The sequence below is a fragment of the Lepeophtheirus salmonis genome, chromosome 8, assembly GCF_016086655.4.
Source record: "Lepeophtheirus salmonis chromosome 8, UVic_Lsal_1.4, whole genome shotgun sequence".
NCBI classification, from domain to species: domain Eukaryota; kingdom Metazoa; phylum Arthropoda; class Copepoda; order Siphonostomatoida; family Caligidae; genus Lepeophtheirus; species Lepeophtheirus salmonis.
This window is the reverse complement of record NC_052138.2, coordinates 9,772,380-9,785,305: the sequence shown is the minus strand read 5'-3', so window position 1 is coordinate 9,785,305 and position 12,926 is coordinate 9,772,380. Positions and strand designations below refer to the sequence as shown.

The following is a 12,926-nucleotide window of genomic DNA, read 5'->3' as shown; positions in this document are numbered from 1 at the left end:
TGTAATCAATTATTTATTGTAATCTAGCCTTTTGTTTTGTTAATATTATTAATTTTCATACATAGATATGTGGTGTGTTATTTTGTTTAGAATGGACATTGTTAATTACTATGGACTTTGTTGAAGACTATGCATATGGAGCCTTTGTGAAGGGAATATGTAACATTAATATGGTAAGCCCTTTACGTATTATTCGTATTCGCTTTTTGCCAAATCTCACATAAAGTCACATCCATTATTTATTTTCTACGAAAGAAAATTAATTGATTAATGAAAACTTACAGAACTCATTGAAATATGAAATATTAAAATATTACACGAAGTTTGCGTTGCAAACAGCCATTAGTACAATTGAATGGTTCCCCTTGTAATTATAATAAGTAGAACACGATTTGATTGGAGCTTTTATAATAATGTGCTTACCATCAATTGCAGCTAATAATAATATTAAAGTTATTTTTTCAAAGCTTAGTCATTTAAATTGGTACAACTTACCAACACAATTAGGAAAGTTCCATTTTTTATAATAAAAAAAAACCTTACAATTGGAATTCCACGCTTCTAATATACAAGAAAGAGCGTCAACATATGCGATCAATTAACAAAAAAAAATTATATATAAACGTCTTCGCCATTTCATATTCTAAGTACCTGTAGAAAATTCCAGATTGCTGTACAAGTCTGAATTCATATTTTAATAATTGTACTTCCCCCAATCCTATATAAGAATTATAGATCTGCCTATAAAATTTCAAAAATTGGTTAGATTATATTTAAGTAACGTAAGGCTGTACTTCACCTGAGATGAGCCAGTCGCAAGGAACCTTAAGGTTACAGCAAGTTTCTCAGCTGCTGAAATCAGCAACTTCTGCGAACTTACAAAACCTCTAGATTTCAAATTCGGGCACACCTGTAAAACATGTTTAAACTTTAAAGGTATTTAATGTTAAGTATTTGTCTCTTTTTTCCATCCTTCTCCCCCCTCTTATTATTTATCGTATGTTCTTCTTATTATTGTGATTATTTAAGATGTTTGTAAAGTACAATTTGATCTTTTGTTATTTTGCGAACCTGAATTAGAATTAGTATCTGATGACTCAGAACTAGATGTAGATGTATTTTAATGTCTTTGAACTCGAAGATGTATCTAAACTATATAAAGTCTCAGAATTCAATTAATTCAAAGATGTCACCTAACTAGAAGAAGTCTTTGAACTCGAAGCTGTATGCGAACTTGATGAGGCGGAAGATGTCTCTGTATTTGATGAATTTGAAGATGTCTCAGAACTCGAAAATTGACATTAATCATAAATTTTTTTATATCTATATGACTTCATATCTAATATCAATTTAGCACACAATATTAACATTTAAATTAGTTAAAATAAAAATGCTAGCGCAAGGAGTGGAAGAAAGAAGTTTCACATTTTTCTAGTTCTCCCTGGCTAGAGCTACAAATTTGGTTATTCTATTTCAATAATCTTCCTGTTAATTTGTTGGTTAAAAAATATGTATTGGAAAAATTTGAGCATGAAATAATTAAAATAAGGGTAATAACAGTCTCAAAGATTGAACTTTTTATCTGGAAAGTGTCGCTGGGTAAAATTTACAATTATTATAATATTTTTTTAATTTATAAATTGTAAAATATAACCATTAAAAATAATATAACCATTTGTCCTTATTTTTTTCAAAACTATTAAATTGGGACAAATTTATCGTATATATACAAGGACGTCAGCATAATTACATAATTTTTTAATTGGGGGGGCTTAGTTTTGGAATTTTATTGTAAAAAATCCAAAAATTCAAGTCTTTTAACTATTCTGAAAAAATTATTTTTTTTTGGAAAAACTTTGAAAACCCCATAGCTGTTAAAAAAATTAAATTTTTAGGAAAAAATATTCAAAAGTCCTCAGCTATTCACAAAAAAATGAAATTATTTTAGAAAATTTTCAAAAAGCCACGAACAGCTAAATTTTCTTTTGAAAACCCCACAGCTTTTCACAAAAATTAATTTTTTTTGGAAAAAAGTTTCAAAAGCCTAAGCTATTATTGTTATTTTGCAAAAAAATCCTCTTCATTGAAAATTATTAATATGATTAATTCATTGATTTATACGATAAATTTCAAAAAATTGACTTTTTACTCTGCTGCATAATTCGGCCGAATTACGAAAAAGTTTTTTTTATTAAAGAGTAAAAATTCCTTAATTTGGGTGGGGCTACAGTCCCTTCAACCCCCCTTTGCTATGACTTATGTATAGTGTAGCTATAAATCCTTCCTATTCCTAAAGTATCAATACTTTTGGTGTAATTGTATATATAATATTAATTTAAAAAATATTTCATAAAGTCAATTTATAATGTTATATGTATATCCAATAATTCATTGGTATATCGTATTCCATTAGTATATACCTTTTATTTTAGAACTACCAATTTAATTTTTTAATTATGATGTACTTATTAGTTTCACAAAGGAACGGGCCACCCTTCCATCTGGAATGCAGATAAGGTGGCACACTAAGAAAAATCTTTAAAGATGGTTGCATAAGCTGACGCTATTCAGTTGTATATAAAATAATATATACACTATTGATACAATCATGACTAAACTTTATTATTATTTTCAACATCTTACAATAACACAATTTTAATAATGAGTATATTTTGTATAATGTAATGATAAATTGAGGCTTCAATACTTTTGATTGTATGAAAAATAGTACATTAATAATGATTATATTTTATTAATATTTAATTAGAATGGTTGAATTAAATAAGTACAATACAAGTAAAGAGGCGTCCACAGGATTATATTTTGAAGGGGCTAGGTTTTTGGAATTTTTGAAAAAAAATACAAAAATTAAATATTTTGGAAAAAAACTTCAAAAATTCATAATTATTGTCAAAAAATTAAATTTTTGAAAAAAAAAAATTCAAAAATATAATTTCAAATAAACAAAATTTGTAGAAAATTTTCTAAAATGTATAATTTTTCACAAAAATTATATTTTTAAAAACAAGTTGAAAAATTAAAATTTTTTGAAAAAAAAAAAAAAATAATCGAATTTTAAATTTTCTAGGAAAAAGTAATTTTTTTTTGTGGGGGGTGCTACAGCCTTTCCAGTCCACAACCTGTCGACGCCTCTGAAACTTAAAATAATATATAGAAGGTGCAATATTATTCCAATACATAATCTTCACTCTGTAGGTAGGGGCTTGAGTCCATATTTTGAAGATTTACGACTCGATCGAGGACTTCGACATGACTTACATTCGAAAGCTAAGACTCGAGACTTGATTGGATTTCAGATTGTTTATAATAAATTTTCTCATAATTTGATGGCTGGAAGGGAATATTATAGGATATGTACGTATTCCCACCTCTTCTATAAAGCAATCAAATATATTCCTGGAAATGAAACAAAATTTCGACAAATAAAATATTAACATACTCTGCAAGTCAAAATAATTTCATTACCGTTGTTTTATTCGGGGTTGCAATTTACATAATAAATAAATTATTATTTACTTAAACAACAGATATCCTATGACGAACCCACCCTACAAAAAGATAATCATTAATGAAAACTAACATGAACTAATGTTTGTGAACCCACATTTATGGATTCTCTTTATATTCCATAGATAATTATTCATCCTAAATAGTTAATACTAAATATAATTTTTTTTAAATAGTAAAGATCCATTAAGTCCAATTTTGAGAACTGTAGTTGAGTCTATCTTTTAGTGTTCAGGTAAACTCTGAGTCCCCATGCTCCAGGTCTTTCTGGTTTTATGTCACATTGATTTGGATCTGAGTCCTCAGTCTCCGGGTACATGGGAAAATATATAATATCTGGATCTACCTATAGTATCGTCTAAGGTAAGAAAAGTATCCTTTTCCACAATTTCTTCCTTAATCTTTGACAACACTTCTTTACTTTAAGACTCCATAGATCTTGTAATGACTTAGTGAGAAGAAAAACGAATAACGATGACAGCTTTGATAAGTAAAATATATACATCATATTTATGCAAGGAGTTTTTGATTCAATTAACAACAGGATTTTTTATATCTCTAATTATTAACACTTCCATATAAAAACGGTGACCGGAGCCTGTATAGTCTTGTTCTTTAAAATATTAATGTGGTCTCGAGACCTCATATTTCAAATTTATTATTTAAATAAGAATATATATATTTAATTTTCCTAATATTTAAATAATATTTGTTAAAAATCAATGAATTAATCTTATAAATAATTTTCAATGAAGAGGATTTTTTGCAAAATAACATTTGATGACTGTTGAGGAACAATTAAGGCTCTTGAGCTATAGTGTTGAGACTGATGACCTTTTGGAACGTCATTGCCAACGTTCTGACCCTTGACACCTCCATCATTACAATTATTATTTATATTTCCGGTTCTTCCAGGAACTAAATACATATTTGTAAATAAGTTTGTTTGACCAATTTTGAATCTACATATTTCATACCTATTCGTGTAAAAGAAAATAACATGCTTTTTAGACAATTTTATGTGCAATTTTTTATTATTTACTGGAAACAATTTTTTGTTAGAACCTGTTGAGGACATTCACGACCAACTTAGACATAAACTTGTAGCCATCTTTATTTTTGTTTCAACATTTTATATTAATAATTTTACTTTTAATTGCTAACGCAAGTTTACTTTCATTTTAAATCTTCAAACCTCGTTATATTTCATTTGAAGTGTACCTTTTTGCATTTGTACTTTTTAAAATCTAGTTGAGTTGATAAAATTATTAATTAGTCGAACAAATCTTTATTCATTATCAAATATTGCTCAACCCTCAATTGAGATAAAAGAGAATGGAACTGACTTGATGTTGATCGGTTCCTAAATATCGAACGAACCAGCATGTTCCTCCTTTTGGTATTTTGAGAACCTGAATTAGAATTAGTATCTGATGACTCAAAACTAGATGTAGATGTATTTTAATGTCTTTGAACTCGAAGATGTATTTAAACTATATAAAGTCTCAGAATTCAATTAATTCAAAGATGTCACGGGATTCCTAACTTAGAAACAACACAACACTACGTGTATGTAGTGATCTCCTTAAAATCGACACTTACTTAAGCCCAAATCTAGTCATAAAGGATCAAATTAATGTCTATAGTCCAAGTCGTGTGACTCATATCAAAGCATTAGTTAATTATTGACATATCATAAATAATGAATGTAATAAATTACAACTTAGATCCTAATAAAAATAAATAATATCACAAATAATTATTCTTTACTATTATTGGTACAACTAATGTTGACAATTTATTCCACTAGATGTCAGATATTTCTGAGTGATTAGGAGTTATCTTATGACTTATTAATTTAGTTAATATTATGCAATTTGTAGATATGCACTTAAAGTGATTGATGATTTATCATGATCGTATAATGTATTAAACAAGACACTTTTTTATAACTTTTACGATTAGAAGGTTTTTTTTAAATAAACGTATTTGATTTTTCCAACAAAGCATGACTGATTTAAGTTTATTTATATGAATATAACTTTATATTTTAAATTTATAATTTTATATTGTATCATAAAATAGTAAATTTTGGATAGAGGAATTAATGTGGTATACACTTAATTCTTCTCTAACAAGTATTGTTAAAATTATCTAATAACCTAGTCGATTGAATTATAAAATTGACGTCATTAATGTATAGGGAAACATATGGTTACAATGGTATTATAAAAAAGAACCAGTGCTAAATGGATTTTAATATGCAACTTATTTTTAAACTGATATACATATAAAGCTCCAATATAATATATAATAAGAGAAAAGAAAAAATTAACTAACACGACAGTGATTCCTATGGAAAGAATGCTAATCACTTAATTCTCCGTTATTAATTACAATATCATTAGACATGATGGATTATTCATATTGGACAAGGCCCTTGGATTGACAGACAAGCATTTGCAAAATACTAGGCAAGAGCAGCGATTTCCACTTCATTATGATCCAAGATGTGTCAAAAGAAGAGGTGGTTGTCTGTGGAGCGACACACCACTCAGAGGATTGGGGCAGGTAATCAAAGATCGAGTTGTTGGAGAGTGCGATCAAAACTGTAAAGCTCAGTACAGTTGGAGCAATCTGAAATTGCAATACAACGTTGGTCTTCGTCTCTTCATAAACCTTCTTTCTTGCCCAAAGAGAACGAAACAAGCTGCATTACGTAGTTATTTAAAGGACTCGAATTCTCGAAGTTGTTTATCGAGGACTGTGAATTCATACTTCCAATGTATCAAGCCAAGTATGATAACCATAAAAAAATTATATTATTATTATTGACTTATAGGTACTTTTAACGAATTTTTAAGTGTATTTGAATATGTAACTACGTTTGTAAAAAATAATAATAGTCATCAGTAATATTTATCAAAGAATATGAATATTATAACTCTATATATTCATTCATTTCAATTTAGAATGAGAATCCAGCTCCAACTTCATTAACTTGTAAAACAAATATTATTGCAAATTTATTTGTCAATGTTTAATTCCATCAATTAATTTATTTATTGAACAAATGTAAATACATATTTATAACGACAGAAACGGCTCTAAAAAAATTATTCGACACTCATGTAATTATCTAATTTGGTTAATTTAGGTACGTATAGTTAGAGCCAACTCTATGGGAAGGTTTCAGGTCCTCAAAGATTTCAAAGAAGTTCGTTTTATGAATAAAATGTATATCAACAAATTAGTAATTTCAATCGTTATTTTTGGCTTATGGATGTTTAAAAAATATGTAACTTTCAAGTAATTTAGATCTTATTCCATGGGAAAAAATCAATAAAAAAATCATACAAATTACATTAATCAATTTGTGATAAAATAAATATGTTTACTAAGGTTTATCACAGCATGAGTATGGTATATTAGTTATTATTTTAATGTTGAAACATATCAAATATAATACACACAAACAATTCGACAAATGAAGCGACATATTTTTAATTTAGAAGTGTTTTTCATATGCCTAGATAATCAGTCAGAAATACTTCGATGTTCTCTAAGAATACTACTTAAGAAGGGATCCAAGATACGTTAATTTCTGCAGGGATGATGGTAGATTAAAACTTTATGAATTTTTTGAAAACCCAACCAAGCTAAGCCTCAAAAAAGAAGAGTCGACTCCTTCATTGGGTGGAGAATTTTATAAATCCATATATAACAATTGAATAGATTCAAGAATTGAAACTATGAAGGGATATTTAAGAAGAGCTTAGAATTTAAATATTTCAAATAGAAAAATTATTTATTACGGGATCATTATATGATATTGAAAACGTATACAATAAGATAATTTTGTTATGTGTTTGCTTGTACAGCCCCATAAAATATAAGATCACTCAAGAAATAAAAAATCAAACAAAAATCTTTAAAGATGCATATTTTTTGAATAGGGCTTTAAAAAAAAAAAATATGGAATAATTTTCTATGATATTCCTTATCATAGAATGATGAATAAATTCAAAAAGTCTTAAGAAAAGAGTATCGTTTTTCATCATTTTTCACCCAAAAATAAGAAAATATCTGGAGTTCAATACAAGATCAATGAAACCCCTTTATTAATAAACAAAATACACTTGAACACAAACTTAATTAATTGTACTTTTATTGGTAAAAATTTTAAGAAATTCTTCCCTGGTTTTAGAGATCTAATCGGATATTGTAACCAGCACCTATAGTCGTATCCCCTACCACATAGCTTTCGCATAAGTTTTTAAGACTTTTCACTTTTTTTTTTTTTTTTTAAGAAGTTGACCAATCGCTTCTTGAACAAGGGTGGTGGAAACTGTCGATTCTTCCTTTTGAAATGCATGTATGCACTTCCAAATTGATTGGTGGTGGTGTCCAACGAGATGAAAGAAATGGCAGTTCCATCCTTCACACTGGTTGTTAGTCCTCGGGCAGTCAGTGATAGTGGCACGATGGAAGTTCCTGAGTGCGGAAGGAAAGCGCGGAGGAATATGCCACAATAAACCTCTGACATCATTGGGAGCGGGGTAACGAGCAAAGCGATTTATTTCCTCCCGCACTCTGGAACGTCCATCGTGCCACTATCACTGACTGCCCGAGAACTAACAACCAGTGTGAAGGATGGAACTGCCGTTTCGTTCTCTTTATGCAAGACTATTTTTTTTCTCTCTTATTATAATTGATGATAGATATTATATCAGTTTAAAATAATCTTGCTATTTTTTCCATTTAGACTCTTTTCCTTTTTTTTATCTTGCCATTTTTTCCTTGATATTGTTTCTGTTGCCATTTTTCCCCTTGCCATTTTTCCCTGACACCGACTTTGTCACAACTCTTTAGTCTATACAATTTAATAAATGAAATTAATAACTATTTACGAAAGTTGGATCTAAACAAAACACCGAAAATTCCTATCCGTCCGGTTCTTATAAAATATGTATGTTCTAGAACCTGACCTTACCGCGTAGTTACCTTTATTGTACCACGCAACCTTTCATCCAAAAAGAAACAGAAAAAAGGTTTGAAATCATTTAGTAGTAAGGCAAATAATGCAATAATACGAACTCCCATTTATTTCTTAAGTCCTCCCAAACTAACATTGTCATATTATTTACAAAATGAATTATTTTTATTTCATAATGTTAAAATCTTACTTAGTAATTTATTCCATACTGCATAATCATACTATACTTAGAGTTGTGAGAATAGTGTTTTGTGCAAGAAGTGGCTAACAGAAGATTTACAGAAGATACCTTACAAGTATTAGTATAAGTTTTTAGTAATAAGGTATTACTAATGACTCCTCTGTCAAGTACCTTCTTTTAGAGAGGTGACGTTTCAACCTATCTATAAAACTACTAAATCCCCTTTTTAGTTCAAATTCTTTTGAAATTTCAACGATCTTTGTAATTCCTTGCAAAGTCAAAATTTTAGGATTACTAGCTCCATATTGCACTCCTTATCCACAATATTTTCCTAGGTGTTGAAATCAACATTCTTCCAATTTGTCAATGGATATAGTAATCCTTCTGACTCTACAAACAGGGTTTTCCAAATCCCTTGATACTATTAAAACATCACCGAATACTATAAATATCTCTGGTAAATTATCCAAAATTTCATCTCCCCGCAAGTAATATGCATCTCCTGCCGCAACAAATCCCATTAGTGCTCAATTAAAAGCATATCTTCCACAAGGATACATAAAAACAAGTCAAATGTCTTGAGTTTTCATCTAATTTGATATATCAATAGCCTGGTTTTGCATCCATTGTCGAAAAAAATATGCCCTGTGTAGGTAAGCTCAAAGATCATATCTTGAAGTCCTCATTGGATGAATTGACTTGATCATTCAATTGTTTTTAAATCAACAAAGAGTTTACTTTCTTATTTGATTTTGGAACTACTACTAATTCAATAATAGCCTTGTCCCCTACTTTTCTAATCATAATAATTTATATATAATTTATGAAATTGTTTCTGAGGAACAAAAATAAAAATAACATATCACTTCAAAGTTATACTGATGACATTGACTTTTCACAAGAATAAGTAACGAATTAATGGCTACACTCTGAGAAACATAATCATTAGAAAAAAAAATTTATATTTAAAATTTAACCAAGTTTGAATTAATATTATTATATTTTGTTATTGGTTAACAAAGCTTATCTTTCAAATTATGCAAAAATTTAATCAAAAAGAGGTCTTGTCTAAATAATGAACAGTAGAGCATGCTAATAAATGGACAATCAGTTTTAGAAAAAATGTAAGTGAAGTTTCCCCACTGATGGAACTCTGAACAATCTGATTTTATTTCTAAATTGAAAAATGAAAGATTATTTAAAAAAAAAAAAAAAAAAATTATTCAAATGCAAAATTACAAAAAAAAAATATATATATATCCCTCACAATTTATATCATATTTTCTACTGCTCTAACTGTGTACATATTAACTCAAACTGTTATGACGTGATGGACAATATACTAAAAGTAGTATATATTAAATTGAAAGATTATTTGTAAAAAAACATTAATAAATAAAACATTATTCAGATGCACCATTATAGAAAAAACTGCCTGATTAATATCGTAACATAGGGTTTAAAAACTTTTATAATATTTAAACTACAGAGAGTAACCGGCAATGGAGTTATTAGAAGTCAATTAATAGAAAAACTTTGAATTAATATGATAAAAATGTACTTCACTGGTTTTTTAATATGACGCAAAGACCTTTGGTTAAATGCTTATTGCTGCATTTTTATTTTTTTATTTAGTAGTTACACAGTTCTACAAAAAAATACCCGGAAAAATAAGTTGTGAAAAGTCAAACTGACAATAAACAAACAGACAGACAGACTAAATTTCAATAATTTATTAACAAATTAACTATTAATTAGCAATATCGGGTACTTTTGGTTGTAATACATAACTATGAAATAAATAAATGATTGTTGTAAAATTTCTTTTTCACCTTCATTTAATAAACTTTATAAACTAAAGATGTCTATGAATCATTAAAATAAGAAAGAAAAAAAATCCAACAGACATGCTTCTATGTAATGCTCAATTAGATTTAATGAATTGAACGTTATTTTATAAAAATATACCTTAAAAAAGTACAAAACTAAATTTATTCTTTCAGGAAGTGCATTCAATACGCATATTGGATATTCAAATTGGTTATCCCGAGAAAAAAAAAACAAATTTTTATATAATATACCTTATATAATAAATACAGAGGGTAAAATAAGTGCGTTCTACAATTTACTTGTATAAATTTAAAATACTGTTGATAATATAAAACAAAAATTATAAATAAATTTAAACATTTAATGTCGTGTTGAAAGGCCCCCCTCAACGAAATTAAGGAATTTTGAAGGGCCAAGGAAAACAAAACTTCAGAAAATAAACTATTCTCAAAAAAAAAAATTAATTATTGAGCTCAGTTCCTTCACTCTCAAAGTGGAGCTAAGGAAGGCCGGTAACAAATAATTTGAGTCTATCAAGAAGAACAAGTCTTCATTAACTCACCCTCCACTCAAGAGGATAGAGATCCGAAGAGCTTGATTGTCTCTTAACGACTGACAAATCAATAATCATTTTAAAATTAATACGCCCCCCCTTCTCTTTAACTAGTATAAAAAACACGCCTAATAAATACTTATGGGGGAAGGTATAAGGAATGTATTTATTAGCAAAATGTTTAATGAAGATATACTTTGACTTCGACGTTTTTATCCGTTACAGTAGATTTGAAAACGTCACACTCCATGAAATTGTAATTCATTATGAACCTTATTCTCAGAATAATAGCTAATGAAACGACAAAGTAGAGTATTTGAAATAAATTTGAAGCTCAAAGTTTAAAAAAGAAGGCTTTAATTAAATATAATCTACATACTAAAAAATAAACCATTAAACATTTAAGTTAAATATACAAAATTAAACAATTAAAATCATATAACTATTAATAATAATAAATTATAAATACAGAATATTGAAATAATAGATTGATCCAGATAATTTTTTCTTGTTCTAACATCGGAATTCAGTTAAATATGTCATAACTTTAGGTTGCAATACACAAGCGAGACGTGGAGTTTAATCAAAAGATAATCACCCCTCTTCTTCATGTGGAAGTTGCTATATACAATTGTGCACAGCTACGAACGTATTCGTACAACTCGTAACAACTTTTTCGACTCAATCTCTAAAAATGTTGAATTTGTTAGCTCAATTTGTGTTCCGATATGAAGAGTTCCACATTATTAGGTGAGCTACAAATGGCAACTGCACAAACCGAAGTTTTATAGCAGGACTCCATCGCCAGTCACAATATAAGTTTTATATAATAGTACTTTATTACTAATTACTATTAAATTGATGACTAAATAATATACTATTATCGACTCTGACGTCCCAAACAATCCTTCTATCTATGTTTTCTAGCAACCGGTACGGTACAATAATTTGAAAAGGAGTGCTGGCCCGATCTATGTTATTGACAATTTTAAACCTAAGTATACAATGTGTCTGTGATTAAATGTTTTTAGAAAAAAGGAATAAAGATCCTGTAATGTTTGTTAGAGGAAACACATTTCCAAAGGTATTCAGCATTGCCTTTTCAAAATCCATTATTAATGTTCCAGGGCATAATGATTATTTTAGATAAAGCAGTAAACAGTCTATTGTATGTAGCTCCATACTTATTTGGGAGTAAGATAAATAATCTTGGCACCGATGCCTACCCTAGAATTATGTATAATGTAAAAAGTTGATAATAATTTTAAGGGCAGCATTTTAATGTTCCGCCACAGCCCAAATCTTCATATGAAGCTAGATCCTCTAATGCACCCTCAGATCTAAAATCAAAATTCTTTCAGGATTGTGTTCACCACTATGCTTTGGCAACGGTGACAACAGCACCAGGACAGTCACCAAGACCAAACATCCGGCCTCTGTGATGATGTTGGGGTTGTGGCATCAACAGGAGAAACAGACTACTTGCTGGTGTTGAAGGAAAATGTGGTCCCATAGATCACCAAGACCATGAAGAAGTCTATCACGTACACATTTCAGCACACTGGGCTCCGGCCCATATTGAAGTTCCCCTCTAGTGATTTCAGACTTACTCATTGATGTAACATGTAAAAATCTTTACAAGCTCAGAAATGCTATAGATACAATGAAGCTTAGAAGTATTAAATTTGAAAGAGGGTTTTCAGAAGTGGAGTTGTGCCTCAAAAAATTGAAATCCAATTTAACCATCATTTCTGAACGCCTTTATATTTTCTGAAATCAAAATAGCAATATAATAAATAATAACAATTATTTCAATTTAGTCAGTACTAAATTTTATT

General features: G+C 28.7%; 1 long non-coding RNA gene across 1 annotated transcript; it reads right to left on the bottom strand.

Moving 5' to 3' along the window:
- Positions 1 to 3,118: 3,118 nt before the first annotated feature.
- On the bottom strand, positions 3,119 to 3,674 carry LOC139906098 (uncharacterized). The gene is made up of 3 exons (XR_011781358.1): positions 3,626 to 3,674; positions 3,487 to 3,569; positions 3,119 to 3,417 (listed from the first exon to the last, which is right to left on the bottom strand). It is a non-coding gene; the product is annotated as an uncharacterized lncRNA (long non-coding RNA).
- Positions 3,675 to 12,926: the final 9,252 nt, after the last annotated feature.